The sequence below is a fragment of the Danio rerio genome, chromosome 9, assembly GCF_052040795.2.
Source record: "Danio rerio strain M-AB ecotype USA chromosome 9, GRCz13ab, whole genome shotgun sequence".
Classification (NCBI taxonomy): domain Eukaryota; kingdom Metazoa; phylum Chordata; class Actinopteri; order Cypriniformes; family Danionidae; genus Danio; species Danio rerio.
This window is the reverse complement of record NC_141029.1, coordinates 17522485-17545252: the sequence shown is the minus strand read 5'-3', so window position 1 is coordinate 17545252 and position 22768 is coordinate 17522485. Positions and strand designations below refer to the sequence as shown.

The 22768-nt window shown below is 38.3% G+C and overlaps 1 long non-coding RNA gene across 4 annotated transcripts; it reads left to right on the top strand.

Annotated features, from left to right (window-relative positions):
* Positions 1-1300: 1300 nt before the first annotated feature.
* LOC137490650 (uncharacterized) lies at positions 1301-11492 on the top strand. 4 transcript variants are annotated; one of them, XR_015944787.1, is made up of 6 exons: positions 1301-1822; positions 1950-2004; positions 2476-2542; positions 3341-3393; positions 8774-8889; positions 9663-11492. It is a non-coding gene; the product is annotated as an uncharacterized LOC137490650 (long non-coding RNA). The 4 variants fall into 4 exon arrangements; XR_015944788.1 differs by lacking the exon at positions 1950-2004; XR_015944790.1 differs by lacking the exon at positions 1950-2004 and having other exon boundaries at positions 3346-3393; positions 9663-10893.
* Positions 11493-22768: the final 11276 nt, after the last annotated feature.

The following is a 22768-nucleotide window of genomic DNA, read 5'->3' as shown; positions in this document are numbered from 1 at the left end:
AAATCTGTGTCTCTGACTGAGTTTGCATTACTGCATATTTTGACCTCTCTGCTGGCTGAGAAAAGCTTATTTTCAAGGTCCAATACAAAAAGTGATAAAAACAGTTTCAGCCACTAAAAATCATCATTATTTTTATTTTAGACAACATTTCATGCATTGTTAAACATGTTAAAGCAACTTGCAAGTGAAAATCTGTGTCTCTGACTGAGTTTGCATTAATGCTTGATTTGACCTCTCTACTGGCTGGGAAAAGCTCATGTTCAAGGTAAAATACAGAAAGTAATAAAAACAGTCTCAGCCACTAAAAATCATCATTCTTTTGATTTTAGATAAACAGTCTCAGCCACTAAAAATCATCATTCTTTTTATTTTAGATAACATTTCATGCACTGTTAAACATGTTAAAGCAAGTTGCAAGTGAAAATCTGTGTCTCTGACTGAGTTTGCATTACTGCTTGATTTGACCTCTCTGCTGGCTGGGAACAGCTCATGTTCAAGGTCCAATACAGAAAGAGATAAAAACACTCTCAGCCACTAAAAATCATCATTCTTTTTATTTTAGATAACATTTCATGCACTGTTAAACATGTTAAAGCAAGTTGCAAGTAAAAATCTGTGTCTCTGACTGAGTTTGCATTACTGCTTGATTTGACCTCTCTGGCTGGGAAAAGCTCATTTTCAAGATAAAATACAGAAAGTAACAAAAACAGTCTCAGCCACTAAAAATCATCATTCTTTTTATTTTAGATAAACAGTCTCATGTCTCAGTCTCATATGATGACTAAAAATCATCATTCTTTTTATTTTAGACAACATTTCATGCACAGTTAAACATGTTAAAGCAAGTTGCAAGTGAAAATCTGTGTCTCTGACTGTGTTTGCATTACTGCTTGATTTGACCTCTCTGCTGGCTGAGAAAAGCTCATTTTCAAGGTCCAATAAAGAAAGTGATAAAAACAGTCTCAGCCAATAAAAATCATCATTCTTTTTATTTTAGACAACATTTCATGCACTGTTAAATATGTAAAGCAAGTGAAAATCTTTGTCTCTCACTCAGTTTGCATTACTGCTTGATTTGACCTCTCTGCTGGCTGGGAAAAGCTTATTTTCAAGGTCCAATACAGAAAGTACACTCTAAAAAACGCTGGGTTGGTTTTTTAACCCAAATGCTGGGTTGAGACTGCTGGGTAACAAAATTGGGTTGATTCAACCCAATTTGGGTTGAAAATCGATCTTTATCTATAACCCAGCAGTGCTGGGTTGGGAACGCGGACGTGAAAGAGAGCACGCACGTCACGTCAACATGCAGGGACATCAACGTGAGAAACCGCCATTTTCTTTGCGCTGTCTTTGAGGGGAAGCGAGTGAAATTCTGTGTGAGACGTAAGTTATTTAGTGTGTATTTAACAATTTTCATAAGAAATAACACACTTAGTTTACTTAGTATAATATACACGCGCTTTTTTTTCTGTTTCTCCGCCTGATGGCCGACTTGTTGCTCCGCCTCACGCTGACCTGTGCTCGCCTTATGGCTGAACTGTTGCTCCGAGTCCGCCTGACGAGCCACCTGTTTCTCCGGATCTGTTTCTCCGCCTAACGGCGACCTGTTTCTCCGGACCTGTTTCTCCGGACCTGTTTCTCCGCCTAACGGCGACCTGTTTCTCCGGACCTGTTTCTCCGCCTAACGCCCGAGCTGTTGCTCCGCCTAACGCCTGACCTGTGCTCGCCTCACGCCCGACCTGTTGCTCCGCCTCACGCCCAGCCTGTTGATCGGTGGACGGGTAAGCACGCATGGCATCGGAAGGAGCTCGAAAAGTATAAGGTAACTAATGAAACTAACGTGAAGCATGTTTGATGACCACTTTATAAACACAACACCTAGGATAATTTAGGAGCTTTTTATTGTAATAAAATGCCTTTTGAATGACACAGATTTTTATGTTGGCTAGGTGATGACAGTAAGTAACGGTACTGTGATCTTTCTGGGGTGTTAACTGTAAAGCAGTAAGTAGTATTTTACTCTTGTATTTCTTAAGTTTGTTCATGGATTTTTGTGACAATACTTTGATGCATAAGTGTTGAATTCAGCTTCTAACAATGTTTTTTTTTAATCAAAATATATACAATAATTGTCCTGCTCTGCATGTACATTTTGTTTAGCTGTACATCTGTACATTGAATAGCAAATGTTATTAATTTACTATGAGCATTTTACATTCTAGACGTGATTTGAGATATCTTTAATTAATCCTGTATGTAAGGGTCGTTTCATGCTAACGGAAATGTCTGAGCTAAGGCTAATTCCAACCTAATCATCTTCGACTGCAAAAAGAAAAAGTTTGACCACCGTTTTATGTGACACCCTGGATAATTATTATCATTTAGGAGTATTTTTGTGATATAGTGACTTTTGGCTAACATGATCTTTTTTTACTTAATTTTGCTTAAACGCTTTTATCTGTTATTCTTTTTCAGATGGATAATTGCGTGAAAATCAAACTAAAAGAATGCAATCTTGAGGAGTTAATCCCCACATTTGAAGGTATGTAATAATATTTTACTTGGTTCATTGTAATCATTAGGGCTGCCCTTGTCTAAACATTTGTCTGGTTGACTTGTGATGTTCATTTGAAGCATTAGTTGAATAATTACAGATTTATTAATAAACCATTTATTCATTAATTCATTTTCTTTTTGACTCAGTCCCTTTATTAATCTGGGGTCGCCACAGCGGAATGAACCGCCAACTTATCCAGCATATTTTTTACACAGCGGATTCATGCAGCATACATTGACTTTGCCAGTGTGGACTTTTTTTCTGCAACTAGTGGGTAGCACATTCGCCTCATAGCAACAAGGTCACTTGATCGATCCTTGGCTGGGTCAATAGGCCTTTCTGTGTGGAGTTTGCATGTTCTCCCCGTGTTCGCGTGGGTTTCCTCCAGGTGCCCCGGTTTCCAAAGACGTGGTAAAGGTGAATTAAGTAGACTAAATTGTCAATGGTGTATGTGTGTGAATGAGTATTTGTTTCCCAGTGATGGGTTGCAGCTGAAAGGGCATTCGCTGCATAAAACTTATGCTGGATATGTTGGTGGTTCATTCCATTGTGGTTACCCCAGATTAATAAAGCGACAAAGCTAATAAGAAAATGAATGAATGAATAATAAATTTTTAGTTGACTAATGGTTATTCAATTATTAGGGGGCAGCCCTAGTAATCATTAGCCACTTCAACACTTTAAACTGAGAGATTAAACTCTAATGCCAATTTGTTTTTGTCTGGTTATTTTTTAAAATCTGCTGTTCATGCAACCAGTGACATTCTCTTGTTTTATTTTTAGCACAGGAGCGAACCTTTCCTCGTTTTTAGGTCAATTTGAATACAATTCAGAGGGTAAGGATTCAATTAAAGGTTTCTCGATGCATAATGATGCATTTAATGCATAATGATTGTCTTAGTTATTTTATTAACAATGAAAACGTCTCGGGTTACGTATGTAACCATAGTTCCCCGAGAGGGAACGAGACACTGCGTCTAACCAGAACGCTAGGGGAACACCTCTTTTATACGCGTCTTGAAGCACATGTGAAATCAATCTAATGTAATTAAGCAGGTGTCGTCAGACCAGAGAGTATAAAAGCCTGTACTGAGCATTCAGTATCAACTTCGAATTTGCTTGAAAGAAGTAACAGGCAGAAGAGAGTATGGCGGAATACGCAGTGTCTCGTTCCCTCTCGGGGAACTATGGTTACATACGTAACCCGAGACGTTCCCCTTCTAGGGAACTTCAACACTGCGTCTAACCAGAACGCTAGGGGAACGCAATACCCACTAGGCCAGACTCACTGCTGACTGTGAACGCACACTACGCAGTGAGAATAGAGGACCCTGGTGAGGGGTCTACATCGAGTTGATAGTGACGCACAAATGTATGTGGAGTCGACCATCCTGCCGCCAAACAAATGTCAGAAAGGGCTGAGCCCGAAATAGAAGCTTTGGAGGCCCCGACAGCCCTTGTGGAGTGGGCCTTAACAAATTTAGGTGCAGGGCGTCCAGCAGCCTGATAGGTAAATGAGATAGTCTCAACTATCCAATTACTTATTGTCTGCTTATTTGCCGGACTCCCCCTTTTTGAGGGTCCGAAGCAGACCAGTAACTGTTCACTCTTTCTCCAGTTGATAACCCGGTTAACATATGTATTCAGAGCTCTAACTGGGCAGAGTAAGTTTAACTTCTCTTGGTCCGACGACTGAAATGGGGGCGGGTTAAAGGCCTGTAGCACAGCAGGTCTCGCCACATGAGTGGGCACCTTAGGCACGTACCCCGGTCTGGGATAAAGAAAGGCTTTGGACATGCCTGGAGCAAACTCCAGAAATGAAGGTGCAACCGACAAAGCCTGGAGGTCACCAACCCTTTTTAAGGAAGAAATAGCTAATAAGAAAGCTGTTTTTAGTGTCAGAAACTTATCTGACGCCTCCTGCAGTGGCTCAAATGGGGGAACAGAGATGCCCTCGAGCACCAATGTTAAATCCCATGTCGGTACCCTGTGTGTGCTGACAGGCCTTAGCCTTATGGCTCCACGAAGGAAGCGACGAATTAGCGGATCCTGTCCTAGTGACTCATCATCTAGGGGAGAACGGTAGGCCGCTATAGCTGACACGTACACTCTCAGAGTGGATGCAGCTAACCCAGCAGACAGGCGATCTTGGAGAAATTCCAGCACTGAGGCTACCTGGCAGCTGACTGGGTTCAGCTGGTGTTCTCTGCACCAAGCTGAAAAGAGAGCCCATTTTAGGGCATAAAGCTTCCTTGTGGAGGGAGCCCTGGAGCTTAGAATGGTCTGAGCAACCTCGGTTGACAGTCCATACTCTATGAGGTGGGCCCCCTCAGAGGCCACACCCACAGTTTCCACAGGTCGGGTAGGGGATGAAGTATCATTCCTCCCCCCTGGGACAGAAGGTCCCTGCTGATGGGGATCTCCCACGAGAGACCCGCCAGCAGGGCTATGAGGTCCGATAACCAAATCCTGGTAGGCCAAACCGGGGCTACCAGCAGTGACCGTACTCAGTCTTGACGGACCCTCTCCAGGACTCCTGGGAGCAGAGCGATCAGGGGAAAAGCATACAGACGTAGCCTCGGCTATGTCTGAACCATGGCAACCAGTCACGGAGGGGCTGGATGCGAGAGAGAAACTCATAGTACGCAATGCGTGGTCTCTTGGGAAGCAAACAGGTCTACCTGCGCTTTCCTTAATCTTTCCCAAATGGACTCCACCACCTCGGGGTGAAGAAGTTTCCATTCCCTGGATATCACCCCCTGCCTCGACAGGAGATCTGCTCCCATGTTCAGATGGCCCGGGACATACATTGCCCTGATGGACAGGATTTTGTTCTGGGCCCACAGGAGGATCCGATGTGCTAGTTTGCATAGCATTCGAGACTTCAGACCCCCCTGCTGGTTGATGTAAGCGACCACCAATGTGTTGTTTGTGCAGACTAAAACATGATGGCCCCTTAGATCTGGGAGAAAGTGTTTTAAGGCCAGAAACACGGCCATCATCTCCAGGCAGTTTATGTGCCAGTAACGATGATGTTCTCCCCATCGTCCCGCTGCGGGAAGCCCCCTCAGGGTTGCTCCCCAGCCCGTTAGAGAAGCATCTGTCATAAGCATGACGCGATGACAGACAGCCCCCAACACTAGGCCCTGGGACAGATACTAGGGCATTTTCCACATACTTAAGGCTCGAAGGCAGCGCCGCGAGACCTTGATCATGCGGATCAAGCCCGTTGCTCCCTAGCCCGTCAGAGAAGCATTTGTCATAGGCATGACGCGATGACAGACAGCCCCCAACACTGGGCTCTGGGACAGGAACCAGGGTATTTTCCACATACTTAAGGCTCGAAGGCAGTGCCGCGAGACCTTGATCATGCGGAAAGGATTCCCCTTGAGGGAAAACCTCCTGGATTTGAGCCACCACTGCAGGGGTCTCATGTACAGCAGACCGAACGGAATCAAGCTGGCTGCTGCTGCCCTGAGACCCAACAACCTCTGAAAGTGTTTCACAGTGATGAACTGGCCTAGTTTGACTCTGTGTACGGTTGACTGAATCGATTCGATTCATGGCGGGGACAGACGTGCTCGCATCGTCATGGAGTCCCATAGCACACCTAAAGAAATGGTCGTCCTGGCTGGAACAAGCACACTTCTTGCGGTGTTTAACCGAAACCCCAACCTTCTGATATGGGTGAGAACGACATCTCGATGCCGAACTGCCATATCTTGAGTCTGAGCTAGAATTAGCCAATCGTCTATGCAGTTTAGGATACGTATCCCCTGCATACGAAGTGGAGCTAGTGCCGCTTCGACTATTTTGGTAAAGGTTCGAGGTGACAGAGCTAGGCCGAATGGAAGAACCCGATACTGGAACGCTTCGCCCCCGCAAGCGAACCTCAGGTATTTCCTGTGTTGGGGAAGGATGGAAATATGGAAGTATGCGTCTTTCAGGTCTATCGTCACAAACCAGTCCTCGGACTGAATTTGTGACACCACGTTTTTGATGGTTAACATCCTGAACCTGAGGGCCTCGACGGACCGATTTAGATTTCTCAGATCTAATATGGGACGCAATCCCCCATCCTTTTTGGGAACTATAAAATACCGGCTGTAAAACCCTGACTCTTTGTCGAGTGGGAGAACACGCTCTATTGCGCCTTTTATTAATAAGGCCAGTACTTCCTGTTCCATAACCAGAGCCTGTTCTGGCTTCACTATGGTGGGTGCAATACCGTTGAAGCGAGGTGGGCGTGCACAAAACTGTATTTTGTAGCCGTGTTCTACTGTGAACAGGACCCACTGGGACACCATCGGCAGGTGTTTCCACGCTGCCAAAAAATGTGCTAGGGGTACCAGCCTCTCGAGACTGGCCTCTGGTTGTTCTTTGACCCCCCTGCAGAGGGGGTGGGGCCCCCAATGCCCTCAGACACTGAGGAACGCCCACCCCGGGAGACACAGAGCCCCCCACCAGCATACGTGGTGAGGTGGTCTCTCCCTTTCTCCGCGGACCCTGGTTCAGTGAGAGCGCTGAATGGTGCTCTCGGCGTCCAGGGGGGGCCCTGGAAAGCCTGACTCCCAACACGTCAGGACTTTGTTTTATCCTTTGAACTTCATGATATGAGGAGCTGGTTGACGGCTGGCCCAGACTTTTTGATCTTGGGGGGAGAAAGTCCCCGAGGGAGCTAGAGCGTTTTTTAACTCTGTCGAGGGATTCGGTGACGCGATCAACGGCGTCACCGAAGAGCCCTGAGCTCGATATTGGAGCGTCCATAAGAATAGCTCTATCGGTTTCTGACACTTCTGCTTGTGTCAGCCAGAGGTGCCGCTCAGTAGCCACCAGGGTAGCCATAGATCGCCCCAAACTAGAGGCTGCCTCTTTAGTAGCTCTTAAAGCTAGATCTGACGCCCGAAGAGCTTCTCGAAGCTGTTCGGGTGTTGCTCCCCCACCATCTAGGCACTCTTTAATTAGGTCAGCCTGATATGCCTGCAGCACTGACATGGTGTGCAGGCATCCAACAGACTGACCAGCCGTCATATATGCTTTACTGACTAGACCCGATGTTAATCTTAATGGTCTCGACAACAAAGGAGGGACCCTTGCAGATTTTAGATCTGAACTACGATGACACGCTAAGTCCTCTTCTATCATTGGCATTACTGTACATGCCTTTTCCCCTAGCCCACGAACTGCTGAATAAATAGCTGTTTTTGGTGTCATTAACCATGCTGAATACGGATTTTTCCATGATTTAGAAACCGCATCATGTAGCTCGGGACAAAAGGGGAGGTCCCTTAGTGGAGGATCTACTCTGCTGGGTAATTCTCTCTCATCCAGCATTCCTGTCAGACGCAGCTGCTGCTGCTCACGTGCTGGCTGCCAATCTATTACATCGAACCGGTCAGCAGCACGTGAAATCACCTCCACTAACTCCTCATATTCCGCTGACTGGGGCGGCAGATTCCCCGACCCTCTTTTTATTTGTTGCTGCGGCGCCTCGGTTTCCTCGGAAACGGAGGACGCCGCCCTCTCACGAGGCGCAGAAGAAACCGCAGAGCGTGCTTCTGACGCTCCCGAAGGAGGATTAGATCTCACGGATCCAGAGAGAGAAAGGACAGAGTCCGTCTCCATCTCATCCGCCAGATCTAGCTGCGAACCCCACGACCGAAGTCGACGCTCAGCCTCAGCACGAGCGGGACCCGAACCGCGAGGAGCGTGCGCCACGGAAGCTTTATTAAAGAACTCTCTCCGACTGCGCAGCTCTTTACGGGAGAGAACGTCACAGTGTCCACAGTCAGCATTCTCAAATGCTACCAGGGCATGCTCTTCTCCCAAACACTCTAAACACAAATCATGTGAGTCACCAGCCGTAATAAAGCGAGGGCATGGAGGCACACAACGTTTAAAGTTTTTCTCTGCCATACCAAAATAAAAAAGTAAGTTGTCAGTTTTTTTGTATTTTGTGTATGCAAATCAGTAATGAAAGATCACAGAAAGAGGGTGTATTTTCACGTGCGTGCTTCTTGAAAGCAAAGAAGTTGATACTGAATGCTCAGTACAGGCTTTTATACTCTCTGGTCTGACGACACCTGCTTAATTACATTAGATTGATTTCACATGTGCTTCAAGACGCGTATAAAAGAGGTGTTCCCCTAGCGTTCTGGTTAGACGCAGTGTTGAAGTTCCCTAGAAGGGGAATGTTATTTTTATGTTTGTTATTAGGGTGGCATGGGGGCGCAGTGGGTAGTGCTGTCGCCTCACAGCAAGATGGTCGCTGGTTTGAGCCTTGGATGGGTTTCCCCTCCACAGTCCAATGACATGCGGTGTAGCTGAATTGGGTAAGCTGAATTGTCCATAGTGTGTGTGTAAATGAGAGTGTGATGGGTTGCAGTTGAAAGAGCATCTGCTGCGTAAAACATAAAAAGATGACGGTTTTGTGAAAGTTGTGATTTGGTCACAGCTATGGTTTCTCAAATTTTTAGTGATAAGATGCTTTATATAGATAGTGAATGCAACAAACTCTAAATGGCCTGTAAGCCAATTATTTTCATTTAAGGAGAAGTCCACTTCCAACAAAAGATTCACACATAATGTACTCACCCCCTTGTCACCCAAGATGTTCATGTCATTCTTTCTTCAGTCAGAAAGATTTTTTTTTTTTTAGGAAAATATTTCAGCAATTTTATCCATCTTGAACTGAGATTGTGCCTCATTTTTGAAGTTTTTAAAGAAAATTTAAATGCGGCTTCAAATGATACAAATACGGTTGCAAACAGTCCCAGCTCAGGAAGAAGGGTCTTATCTATTCTCATTAAGAAAACACAATTAAATACTTAATAATTTCAAATGCTCATCTTGCCTTACTATTACTTATTAAAAAAAGTTCCTTAGGCAAACCTGTTGTTGCATTGTCATCTTCACTCGGGCCAAAAAATTGCAGCATGGTGCCATGGTCAGTGGTTAACTAATGCCAACACTGGCTGATAGCTTGGTGTGTTATGGCCTTAATTGCTTCTAAAGGTATTTTAGGTGTTCTAAAGTTAACTCTAAAGATATTTAACTTTTACACTTTTGAGTTTTTAATAAATCCTAATTCTATTTATTTTTTCAGATTGGGACCAATATTGCTGAGTATCTTCATCCATTGAATTCAAGAATCTATTGAGTTTCCTCATGTTCTCATCCTTGGAGACCACCACTTCTTTCAAGCCTTTGCTCACGTGTTGTGCTATTTATTATTGCAAAGTACATTACTTGCCAAAGTGGACGTTTGCTATAAAGCATTCTACATCTTTGGTGTGAACTACCCCAAGCAGTGTTCCCTGGTGTGGCAGACTGTGGTTTATGGACATCCTGGGGAGGAGACACTAGCAGTAAGGGTTCTGCTAGCATTAATTTTTGCTGACAAACAGTAATCATTAATACTGTGACCTCACTGCTTCCTTGGATTCTGTGTTCTTTAACTTGTACTTTGGATTGTGGGGGAAAAGGAGCACCCAGAGAAAACCCACACGAACACGGGGAAAACATGCAAACTCCACACAGAAACACCAACTGACCCAGCTGAGGCTTAAACCACCGACCTTGTTGCTGTGAGGCAATCATACTACCCACTGTGCCACCATGACACCCATTTCTAAAGAATAGTTTTAATAACTCATTTCTAATAACTGATTTCTTTTCTCTTTGCTATGATGACGGCACATAATAATGGACTAGATATTTTTTAAGACACTCTACACTGCAGTTACATTGCAACTAATGTTTCTTACAGACTCTTTTATATCTCAGGATTGATGTTTGCACATGATTGTTCGAGTAAAAGTTAAAAAAAGTTTTCCTATTTCAAATTTGTTTTAAAATGCTTCCATCCTCAGGTTTCATTTTAAGTTTTATATCTGTTTTTTCTTCAAAACTGCATTTACATTGAACTTGATCATCCTTACTGATGATTGCTTTATAGCTCATATATTGATGTTTGCATATAATTGTTAAAGGGAAAGTTATAAAATGTTTTCTTATTTTTTCTTAATATAAAATTTGTATTTTCTTAGTTTTTATTGTTTGTTTTGTTTTTTCAAGCTGTTTGATGCCTTTTCATGATTACTTTCACATATTTTTTTCTGCATTGCAGTTGATGATTTATATGAGAATATGTTGATGTTTGTGCTCAAATTACTTTCTGACTTCAGTCATTTAGATGCATTTTCATTATTACTTCCTTATACTATTGTTTTTCTCTACTCTGCAATAACATTGCAATTGCCTTACTGATGATTCCTGATTTATAAATGATGCAAATGTTTTTGAATGTATTTCAAATATGCATTTTCTTAAGGTAATTTGTCTGATTTCAGTCTGATGCATTGTTACTGAACTTTAGTCAGTGTTTCTGTGATACAGTTTGATAAATTTTCACAGAAATCGTCTTAACCCTTTAACTACCCTTTCAAGAAAAAAAATTGGATTGCATTTCTCAACTGCTAATGTCGCTATTGAACACAATCAGTACATTTTAACACATGTTATAACTTCTAAAATATCAACCTCTACCAAATGATTGATATGTATGTTTATGGTAAAAGTACCAGAATTATGAAAAATCTGAAAAATTATGTGTAAGACCAGTTAAAAAAAAAAAATTATATATATATATATATATATATATATATATATATATATATATATATATATATATATATATATATATATATATATATATATATATATATATATATTTAAAAGAAATATTTTGAACACTAAATCATCTTTTTTCTTATGACTTTAACAGTCATTATTTAAAACAGTAAAAACGAGGTCAACCATTTGGTAGAGCAGGCAGTCAAAGGGTTAATGCTGAGGTACAGATGGGAAAAATCTCAAATTCATTTGGACACATTTTATCTTTTGTCATAAATAAAATTCCATTACTGAACAACTATGTATTGCTGTAGAATTGTTTTTATTTTAGTGATTTTAATCATCAGTTTCTAGATTAAATTTCTGACCCATTTTGGGTTACATTCAACCCAGCAGTGTAGTAATTTTTAACTAATAGTTGGGTTAAAATCACAACCCAGCATGCTGGGTTAAACTTGTAACCCAGCGTTGGGTTTGTCCCTTTTTTACCCAGCGCTGGGTTACCAAAACAACCCAAATTGGGTTGTTTTCAACCCAGCAGTTTTTAGAGTGTAATAAAAACAGTCCCAGCCACTAAAAACATCATTCTTTTTATTTTAGACAACATTTCATGCACTGTTAAACATGTTAAAGCAAGTTGCAAGTGAAAATCTGTCTCTGACTGAGTTTGCATTACTGCTTATTTTGACCTCTCTACTGGCTGAGAAAAGCTCATTTTCAAGGTCCAATACAGAAAGTGTTAAAAACAGTCTCAGCCACTAAAAATCATCATTATTTTTATTTTAGACAACATTTCATGCATTGTTAAACATGTTAAAGCAAGTTGCATGTGAAAATCTGTGTCTCTGACTGAATTTGCATTACTGTTTATTTTGACCTCTCTCCTGGCTGAGAAAAGCTCATTTTCAAGGTCCAATACAGAAAATGATAAAAACAGTCTCAGCCACTAAAAATCATCATTCTTTTTATTTTAGACAACATTTCATGTACTGTTAAACATGTTAAAGCAAGTTGCAAGTGAAAATCTGTCTCTGACTGAGTTTGCATTACTGCTTATTTTGACCTCTCTGCTGGCTGAGAAAAGCTCATTTTCAAGGTCCAGTACACAAAGTAATAAAAACGGTCTCAGCCACTAAAAATCATCATTATTTTTATTTTAGACAACATTTCATGCATTGTTAAACATGTTAAAGCAAGTTGCAAGTGAAAATCTGTGTCTCTGACTGAGTTTGCATTACTGCTTGATTTGGCCTCTCTGCTGGCTGGGAAAAGCTCATGTTCAAGGTCCAATACAGAAAGTAATAAAAACAGTCTCAGCCACTAAAAATCATCATTCTTTTTATTTTAGATAACATTTCATGCACAGTTAAACACGTTAAAGCAAGTAGCAAGTGAAAATCTGTGTCTCTGACTGAATTTGCATTACTGCTTGATTTGACCTCTCTGCTAGCTGAAAAAAAGCTCATTTTCAAGGTCCAGTACAGAAAGTAATAAAAACAGTCTCAGCCACTAAAAATCATCATTATTTTTATTTTAGACAACATTTCATGCATTGTTAAACATGTTAAAGCAAGTTGCAAGTGAAAATCTGTGTCTCTGACTGAGTTTGCATTACTGCTTAATTTGACCTCTCTGCTGGCTGGGAAAAGCTCATGTTCAAGGTCCAATACAGAAAGTGATAAAAACAGTCTCAACCACTAAAAATCATCATTCTTTTTATTTTAGACAACATTTCATGTACTGTTAAACACGTTAAAGCAAGTAGCAAGTGAAAATCTGTGTCTCTGACTGAGTTTGCATTACTGCTTGATTTGACCTCTCTGCTGGCTGAAAAAAACTCATTTTCAAGGTCCAATACAGAAAGTGATAAAAACAGTCTCAGCCACTAAAAATCATCATTCTTTTTATTTTAGATAACATTTCATGCACTGTTAAACATGTTAAAGCAAGTTGGAAGTGAAAATCTGTGTCTCTGACTGAGTTTGCATTACTGCATATTTTGAACTCTCTGCTGGCTGAGAAAAGCTTATTTTCAAGGTCCAATACAAAAAGTGATAAAAACAGTTTCAGCCACTAAAAATCATCATTATTTTTATTTTAGACAACATTTCATGCATTGTTAAACATGTTAAAGCAACTTGCAAGTGAAAATCTGTGTCTCTGACTGAGTTTGCATTAATGCTTGATTTGACCTCTCTACTGGCTGGGAAAAGCTCATTTTCAAGGTAAAATACAGAAAGTAATAAAAACAGTCTCAGCCACTAAAAATCATCATTCTTTTGATTTTAGATAAACAGTCTCAGCCACTAAAAATCGTCATTCTTTTTATTTTAGATAACATTTCATGCACTGTTAAACATGTTAAAGCAAGTTGCAAGTGAAAATCTGTGTCTCTGACTGAGTTTGCATTACTGCTTGATTTGACCTCTCTGCTGGCTGGGAAAATCTCATTTTCAAGGTCCAATACAGAAAGAGATAAAAACACTCTCAGCCACTAAAAATCATCATTCTTTTTATTTTAGATAACATTTCATGCACTGTTAAACATGTTAAAGCAAGTTGCAAGTAAAAATCTGTGTCTCTGACTGAGTTTGCATTACTGCTTGATTTGACCTCTCTACTGGCTGGGAAAAGCTCATTTTCAAGATAAAATACAGAAAGTAACAAAAACAGTCTCAGCCACTAAAAATCATCATTCTTTTTATTTTAGATAAACAGTCTCATGTCTCAGTCTCATATGATGACTAAAAATCATCATTCTTTTTATTTTAGACAACATTTCATGTACTGTTAAACATGTTAAAGCAAGTTGCAAGTGAAAATCTGTGTCTCTAACTGAGTTTGCATTACTGCTTGATTTGAACTCTCTGCTGGCTGAGAAAAGCTCATTTTCAAGGTCCAATAAAGAAAGTGATAAAAACAGTCTCAGATAATAAAAATCATCATTCTTTTTATTTTAGACAACATTTCATGCACAGTTAAACATGTTAAAGCAAGTTGCAAGTGAAAATCTGTGTCTCTGACTGTGTTTGCATTACTGCTTGATTTGACCTCTCTGCTGGCTGAGAAAAGCTCATTTTCAAGGTCCAATAAAGAAAGTGATAAAAACAGTCTCAGCCAATAAAAATCATCATTCTTTTTATTTTAGACAACATTTCATGCATTGTTAAATATGTAAAGCAAGTTGCAAGTGAAAATCTTTGTCTCTCACTCAGTTTGCATTACTGCTTGATTTGACCTCTCTGCTGGCTGGGAAAAGCTTATTTTCAATGTCCAATACAGAAAGTAATAAAAACAGTCCCAGCCACTAAAAACATCATTCTTTTTATTTTAGACAACATTTCATGCACTGTTAAACATGTTAAAGCAAGTTGCAAGTGAAAATCTGTGTATCTGACTGAGTTTGCATTACTGCTTATTTTGACCTCTCTACTGGCTGAGAAAAGCTCATTTTCAAGGCCCAATACAGAAAGTGTTAAAAACAGTCTAAGCCACTAAAAATCATCATTATTTTTATTTTAGACAACATTTCATGCATTGTTAAACATGTTAAAGCAAGTTGCATGTGAAAATCTGTGTCTCTGACTGAATTTGCATTACTGTTTATTTTAACCTCTCTCCTGGCTGAGAAAAGCTCATTTTCAAGGTCCAATACAGAAAATGATAAAAACAGTCTCAGCCACTAAAAATCATCATTCCTTTTATTTTAGACAACATTTCATGTACTGTTAAACATGTTAAAGCAAGTTGCAAGTGAAAATCTGTGTCTCTGACTGAGTTTGCATTACTGCTTATTTTAACCTCTCTGCTGGCTGAGAAAAGCTCATTTTCAAGGTCCAGTACACAAAGTAATAAAAACGGTCTCAGCCACTAAAAATCATCATTATTTTTATTTTAGACAACATTTCATGCATTGTTAAACATGTTAAAGCAAGTTGCAAGTGAAAATCTGTGTCTCTGACTGAGTTTGCATTACTGCTTGATTTGGCCTCTCTGCTGGCTGGGAAAAGCTCATGTTCAAGGTCCAATACAGAAAGTAATAAAAACAGTCTCAGCCACTAAAAATCATCATTCTTTTGATTTTAGATAGCATTTCATGCACTGTTAAACATGTTAAAGCAAGTTACAAGTGAAAATCTGTGTCTCTGACTAAGTTTGCATTACTGCTTGATTTGACCTCTCTGCTAGCTGAAAAAAGCTCATTTTCAACGTCCAGTACAGAAAGTAATAAAAACAGTCTCAGCCACTAAAAATCATCACTATTTTTATTTTAGACAACATTTCATGCATTGTTAAACATGTTAAAGCAAGTTGCAAGTAAAAATCTGTGTCTCTGACTGAGTTTGCATTACTGCTTGATTTGACCTCTCTGCTAGCTGAAAAAAGCTCATTTTCAACGTCCAGTACAGAAAGTAATAAAAACAGTCTCAGCCACTAAAAATCATCATTCTTTTTATTTTAGACAACATTTCATGCACTGTTAAACATGTTAAAGCAAGTTGCAAGTGAAAATCTGTGTCTCTGACTGAGTTTGCATTACTGCTTATTTTGACCTCTCTGCTGGCTGAGAAAAGCTCATTTTCAAGGTCCAATACAGAAAATGATGAAAACAGTCTCAGCCACTAAAAATCATCATTCTTTTTATTTTAGATAACATTTCATGCACAGTTAAACACGTTAAAGCAAGTAGCAAGTGAAAATCTGTGTCTCTGACTAAGTTTGCATTACTGCTTGATTTGACCTTTCTGCTGGCTGAAAAAAACTAATTTTCAAGGTCCAATACAGAAAGTGATAAAAACAGTCTCAGCCAATAAAAATCATCATTCCTTTTATTTTAGATAACACTTCATGCACTGTTAAACATGTTAAAGCAAGTTGCAAGTGAAAATCTGTGTCTCTGACTGAGTTTGCATTACTGCTTAATTTGGCCTCTCTGCTGGCTGGGAAAAGCTCATGTTCAAGGTCCAATACAGAAAGTAATAAAAACAGTCTCAGCCACTAAAAATCATCATTCTTTTTATTTTAGATAACATTTCATGCACAGTTAAACACGTTAAAGCAAGTAGCAAGTGAAAATCTGTGTCTCTGACTAAGTTTGCATTACTGCTTGATTTGACCTCTCTGCTGGCTGAAAAAAAACTAATTTTCAAGTTCCAATACAGAAAGTGATAAAAACAGTCTCAGCCACTAAAAATCATCATTCTTTTTATTTTAGATAACATTTCATGCACTGTTAAACATGTTAAAGCAAGTTGCAAGTGAAAATCTGTGTCTCTGACTGAGTTTGCATTACTGTTTATTTTGACCTCTCTGCTGGCTGAGAAAAGCTTTTTTTCAAGGTCCATTACAGAAAGTGATAAAAACAGTCTCAGCCACTAAAAATCATCATTCTTTTTATTTTAGATAACATTTCATGCACTGTTAAACATGTTAAAGCAAGTTGCAAGTGAAAATCTGTGTCTCTGACTGAGTTTGCATTACTGCATATTTTGACCTCTCTGCTGGCTGAAAAAAACTCATTTTCAAGGTCCAATACAGAAAGTGTTAAAAACAGACTCAGCCACTAAAAATCATCATTATTTTTATTTTAGATAACATTTCATGCACTGTTAAACATGTTAAAGCAAGTTGCAAGTGAAAATCTGTGTCTCTGATTGAGTTTGCATTACTGCATATTTTGACCTCTCTGCTGGCTGAAAAAAACTCATTTTCAAGGTCCAATACAGAAAGTGTTAAAAACAGTCTCAGCCACTAAAAATCATCATTATTTTTATTTTAGACAACATTTCATGCATTGTTAAACATGTTAAAGAAACTTGCAAGTGAAAATCTGTGTCTCTGACTGAGTTTGCATTAATGCTTGATTTGACCTCTCTACTGGCTGGGAAAAGCTCATTTTCAAGGTAAAATACAGAAAGTAATAAAAACAGTCTCAGCCACTAAAAATCATCATTCTTTTGATTTTAGATAAACAGTCTCAGCCACTAAAAATCATCATTCTTTTTATTTTAGATAACATTTCATGCACTGTTAAACATGTTAAAGCAAGTTGCAAGTGAAAATCTGTGTCTCTGACTGAGTTTGCATTACTGCTTGATTTGACCTCTCTGCTGGCTGGGAAAATCTCATTTTCAAGGTCCAATACAGAAAGAGATAAAAACACTCTCAGCCACTAAAAATCATCATTCTTTTTATTTTAGATAACATTTCATGCACTGTTAAACATGTTAAAGCAAGTTGCAAGTAAAAATCTGTGTCTCTGATTGAGTTTGCATTACTGCTTGATTTGACCTCTCTACTGGCTGGGAAAAGCTCATTTTCAAGATAAAATACAGAAAGTAACAAAAACAGTCTCAGCCACTAAAAATCATCATTCTTTTTATTTTAGATAAACAGTCTCAGCCAGTAAAAATCATCATTCTTTTTATTTTAGACAACATTTCATGTACTGTTAAACATGTTAAAGCAAGTTGCAAGTAAAAATCTGTGTCTATGACTGAGTTTGCATTACTGCTTGATTTGACCTCTCTACTGGCTGGGAAAAGCTCATTTTCAAGGTAAAATACAGAAAGTAATAAAAACAGTCTCAGCCACTAAAAATCATCATTCTTTTTATTTTAGATAACATTTCATGCACTGTTAAACATGTTAAAGCAAGTTACAAGTGAAAATCTGTGTCTCTGACTGAGTTTGCATTACTGCTTGATTTGACCTCTCTGCTAGCTGAAAAAAGCTCATTTTCAACGTCCAGTACAGAAAGTAATAAAAACAGTCTCAGCCACTAAAAATCATCATTATTTTTATTTTAGACAACATTTCATGCATTGTTAAACATGTTAAAGCAAGTTGCAAGTGAAAATCTGTGTCTCTGACTGAGTTTGCATTACTGCTTGATTTGGCCTCTCTGCTGGCTGGGAAAAGCTCATGTTCAAGGTCTAATACAGAAAGTAATAAAAACAGTCTCAGCCACTAAAAATCATCGTTCTTTTTATTTTAGATAACATTTCATCCACAGTTAAACACGTTAAAGCAAGTAGCAAGTGAAAATCTGTGTCTCTTACTAAGTTTGCATTACTGCTTGATTTGACCTCTCTGCTGGCTGAAAAAAACTCATTTTCAAGGTCCAATACAGAAAGTGATAAAAACAGTCTCAGCCACTAAAAATCATCATTCTTTTTGTTTTAGATAACATTTCATGCACTGTTAAACATGTTAAAGCAAGTTGCAAGTGAAAATCTGTGTCTCTGACTGAGTTTGCATTACTGTTTATTTTCACCTCTCTGCTGGCTGAGAAAAGCTTTTTTTTAAAGGTCCATTACAGAAAGTGATAAAAACAGTCTCAGCCACTAAAATCATCATTCTTTTTATTTTAGATAACATTTCATGTACTGTTAAACATGTTAAAGCAAGTTGTAAGTGAAAATCTGTGTCTCTGACTGAGTTTGCATTACTGCTTGATTTGACCTCTCTACTGGCTGGGAAAAGCTAATTTTCAAGGTAAAATACAGAAAGTAATAAAAACACTCTCAGCCACTAAAAATCATCATTCTTTTTGTTTTAGATAAAATTTTATGCACTGTTAAACATGTTAAAGCAAGTTGCAAGTGAAAATCTTTGTATCTGACTGAGTTTGCATTACTTCTTATTTTGACCTCTCTGCTGGCTGAGAAAAGCTAATTTTCAAGGTCCAATACAGAAAGTGATAAAAACAGTCTCAGCCACTAAAAATCATCATTATTTTTATTTTAGACAACATTTCATGCATTGGTAAACATGTTAAAGCAAGTTGCAGGTGAAAATCTGTGTCTCTGACTGAGTTTGCATTACTGCTTATTTTGACATCTCTGCTGGCTGAGAAAAGCTCTTTTTCAAGGTCCAATACAGAAAGTGATAAAAACAGTCTCAGCCACTAAAAATCATCATTATTTTTATTTTAGACAACATTTCATGCATTGTTAAACATGTTAAAGCAAGTTGCATGTGAAAATCTGTGTCTCTGACTGAATTTGCATTACTGTTTATTTTGACATCTCTGCTGGCTGAGAAAAGCTCATTTTCAAGGTCCAATACAGAAAGTGATAAAAACAGTCTCAGCCACTAAAAATCATCATTCTTTTTATTTTAGACAACATTTCATGTACTGTTAAACATGTTAAAGCAAGTTGCAAGTGAAAATCTGTGTCTCTGACTGAGTTTGCATTACTGCTTGATTTGACCTCTCTGCTGGCTGGGAAAATCTCATTTTCAAGGTCCAATACAGAAAGAGATAAAAACACTCTCAGCCGCTAAAAATCATCATTCTTTTTATTTTAGATAACATTTCATGCACTGTTAAACATGTTAAAGCAAGTTGCAAGTGAAAATCTGTGTCTCTGACTGAGTTTGCATTACTGCTTGATTTGACCTCTCTGCTGGCTGGGAAAATCTCATTTTCAAGGTCCAATACAGAAAGAGATAAAAACACTCTCAGCCACTAAAAATCATCATTCTTTTTATTTTAGATAACATTTCATGCACTGTTAAACATGTTAAAGCAAGTTGCATGTAAACATCTGTGTCTCTGACTGAGTTTGCATTACTGCTTGATTTGACCTCTCTACTGGCTGGGAAAAGCTCATTTTCAAGATAAAATACAGAAAGTAACGAAAACAGTCTCAGCCACTAAAAATAATCATTCTTTTTATTTTAGATAAACAGTCTCAGCCACTAAAAATCATCATTATTTTTATTTTAGACAACATTTCATGTACTGTTAAACATGTTAAAGCAAGTTGCAAGTGAAAATCTGTGTCTCTGACTGAGTTTGCATTACTGCTTGATTTAAACTCTCTGCTGGCTGGGAAAATCTCATTTTCAAGGTCCAATACAGAAAGTTATAAAAACACTCTCAGCCACTAAAAATCATCATTCTTTTTATTTTAGATAAATTTTCATGCACTGTTAAACATGTTAAAGCAAGTTGCAAGTAAAAATCTGTGTCTATGACTGAGTTTGCATTACTGCTTGATTTGACCTCTCTACTGGCTGGGAAAAGCTCATTTTCATGGTAAAATACAGAAAGTAATAAAAACAGTCTCAGCCACTAAAAATCATCATTCTTTTTATTTTAGATAACAATTCATGCACTGTTAAACATGTTAAAGCAAGTTACAAGTGAAAATCTGTGTCTCTGACTGAGTTTGCATTACTGCTTGATTTGACCTCTCTGCTAGCTGAAAAAAGCTCATTTTCAACGTCCAGTACAGAAAGTAATAAAAACAGTCTCAGCCACTAAAAATCATCATTATTTTTATTTTAGACAACATTTCATGCATTGTTAAACATGTTAAAGCAAGTTGCAAGTGAAAATCTGTGTCTCTGACTGAGTTTGCATTACTGCTTGATTTGGCCTCTCTGCTGGCTGGGAAAAGCTCATGTTCAAGGTCTAATACAGAAAGTAATAAAAACAGTCTCAGCCACTAAAAATCATCATTCTTTTTGTTTTAGATAAAATTTTATGCACTGTTAAACATGTTAAAGCAAGTTGTAAGTGAAAATCTGTGTCTCTGACTGAGTTTGCATTACTGCTTGATTTGACCTCTCTACTGGCTGGGAAAAGCTAATTTTCAAGGTAAAATACAGAAAGTAATAAAAACAGTCTCAGCCACTAAAAATCATCATTCTTTTTGTTTTAGATAAAATTTTATGCACTGTTAAACATGTTAAAGCAAGTTGCAAGTGAAAATCTTTGTATCTGACTGAGTTTGCATTACTTCTTATTTTGACCTCTCTGCTGGCTGGGAAAAGCTAATTTTCAAGGTCCAATACAGAAAGTAATAAAAACATTCTCAGCCACTAAAAATCATCATTATTTTTATTGAAGACAACGTTTCATGCACTGTTAAACATGTTAAAGCAAGTTGCACGTAAAAATCTGTGTCTCTGACTGAGTTTGCATTACTGCTTATTTTGATCTCTTTGCTGGCTGAGAAAAGCTCATTTTCAAGGTCCAATACAGAAAGTGATAAAAACACTCTCAGCCACTAAAAATCATCATTATTTTTATTTTAGACAACATTTCATGCATTGTTAAACATGTTAAAGCAAGTTGCAAGTGAAAATCTTTGTCTCTGACTGAGTTTGCATTACTGCTTATTTTGACCTCTCTGCTGGCAGAGAAAAGCTCATTTTCAAGGTCCAATACAGAAAGTAATAAAAACAGTCTCAGCCACTAAAAATCATCATTCTTTTTATTTTAGATAACAATTCATGCACAGTTAAACATGTTAAAGCAAGTTGCAAGTAAAAATCTGTGTCTCTGACTGAGTTTGCATTACTGCTTGATTTGACCTCTCTGCTGGCTGAGAAAAGCTCATTTTCAAGGTCCAATACAGAAAGATATAAAAACAGTCTCAGCCACTTAAAATCGTCATTCTTTTTATTTTAGACAACATTTCATGTACTGTTAAACATGTTAAAGCAAGTTGCAAGTGAAAATCTGTGTCTCTAACTGAGTTTGCATTACTGCTTGATTTGACCTCTCTGCTGGCTGAGAAAAGCTCATTTTCAAGGTCCAATAAAGAAAGTGATAACAACAGTCTCAGCCAATAAAAATCATCATTCTTTTTATTTTAGACAACATTTCATGCACTGTTAAATATGTAAAGCAAGTTGCAAGTGAAAATCTTTGTCTCTCACTCAGTTTGCATTACTGCTTGATTTGACCTCTCTGCTGGCTGGGAAAAGCTTATTTTCAAGGTCCAATACAGAAAGTAATAAAAACAGTCTCAGCCACTAAAAACATCATTCTTTTTATTTTAGACAACATTTCATGCACTGTTAAACATGTTAAAGCAAGTTGCAAGTGAAAATCTGTGTCTCTGACTGAGTTTGCATTACTGCTTATTTTGACCTCTCTGCTGGCAGGGAATAGCTCATTTTCAAGGTCCAATACAGAAAGTGATAAAAAGTCTCAGCTACTAAAAATCATCATTCTTTTTATTTTAGACAACATTTCATGCACTGATAAACATGTTAAAGCAAGTTGCAAGTGAAAATCTTTGTCTCTGACTGAGTTTGCATTACTGCTTATTTTGACCGCTCTGCTGGCTGAGAAAAGCTCATTTTCAAGGTCCAATCCAGAAAGTGATAAAAACAGTCTCAGCCACTAAAAATCATCATTCTTTTTATTTTTGACAACATTACATGTACTGTTAAACATGTTAAAGCAAGTTGCAAGTGACAATCTGTGTCTCTGACTGAGTTTGCATTACTGCTTGATTTGACCTCTCTGCTGGCTGGGAAAATCTCATTTTCAAGGTCCAATATAGAAAGTGATAAAAACATTCTCAGCCACTAAAAATCATCATTCTTTTTATTTTAGATAACATTTTATGCACTGTTAAACATGTTAAAGCAAGTTGCAGGTAAAAATCTGTGTCTCTGACTGAGTTTGCATTACTGCTTGATTTGACCTCTCTTTTGGCTGGGAAAAGCTCATTTTCAAGGTAAAATACAGAAAGTAATAAAAACAGTCTCAGCCACTAAAAATCATCATTCTTTTTTATTTTAGATAACATTTCATGCACTGTTAAACAT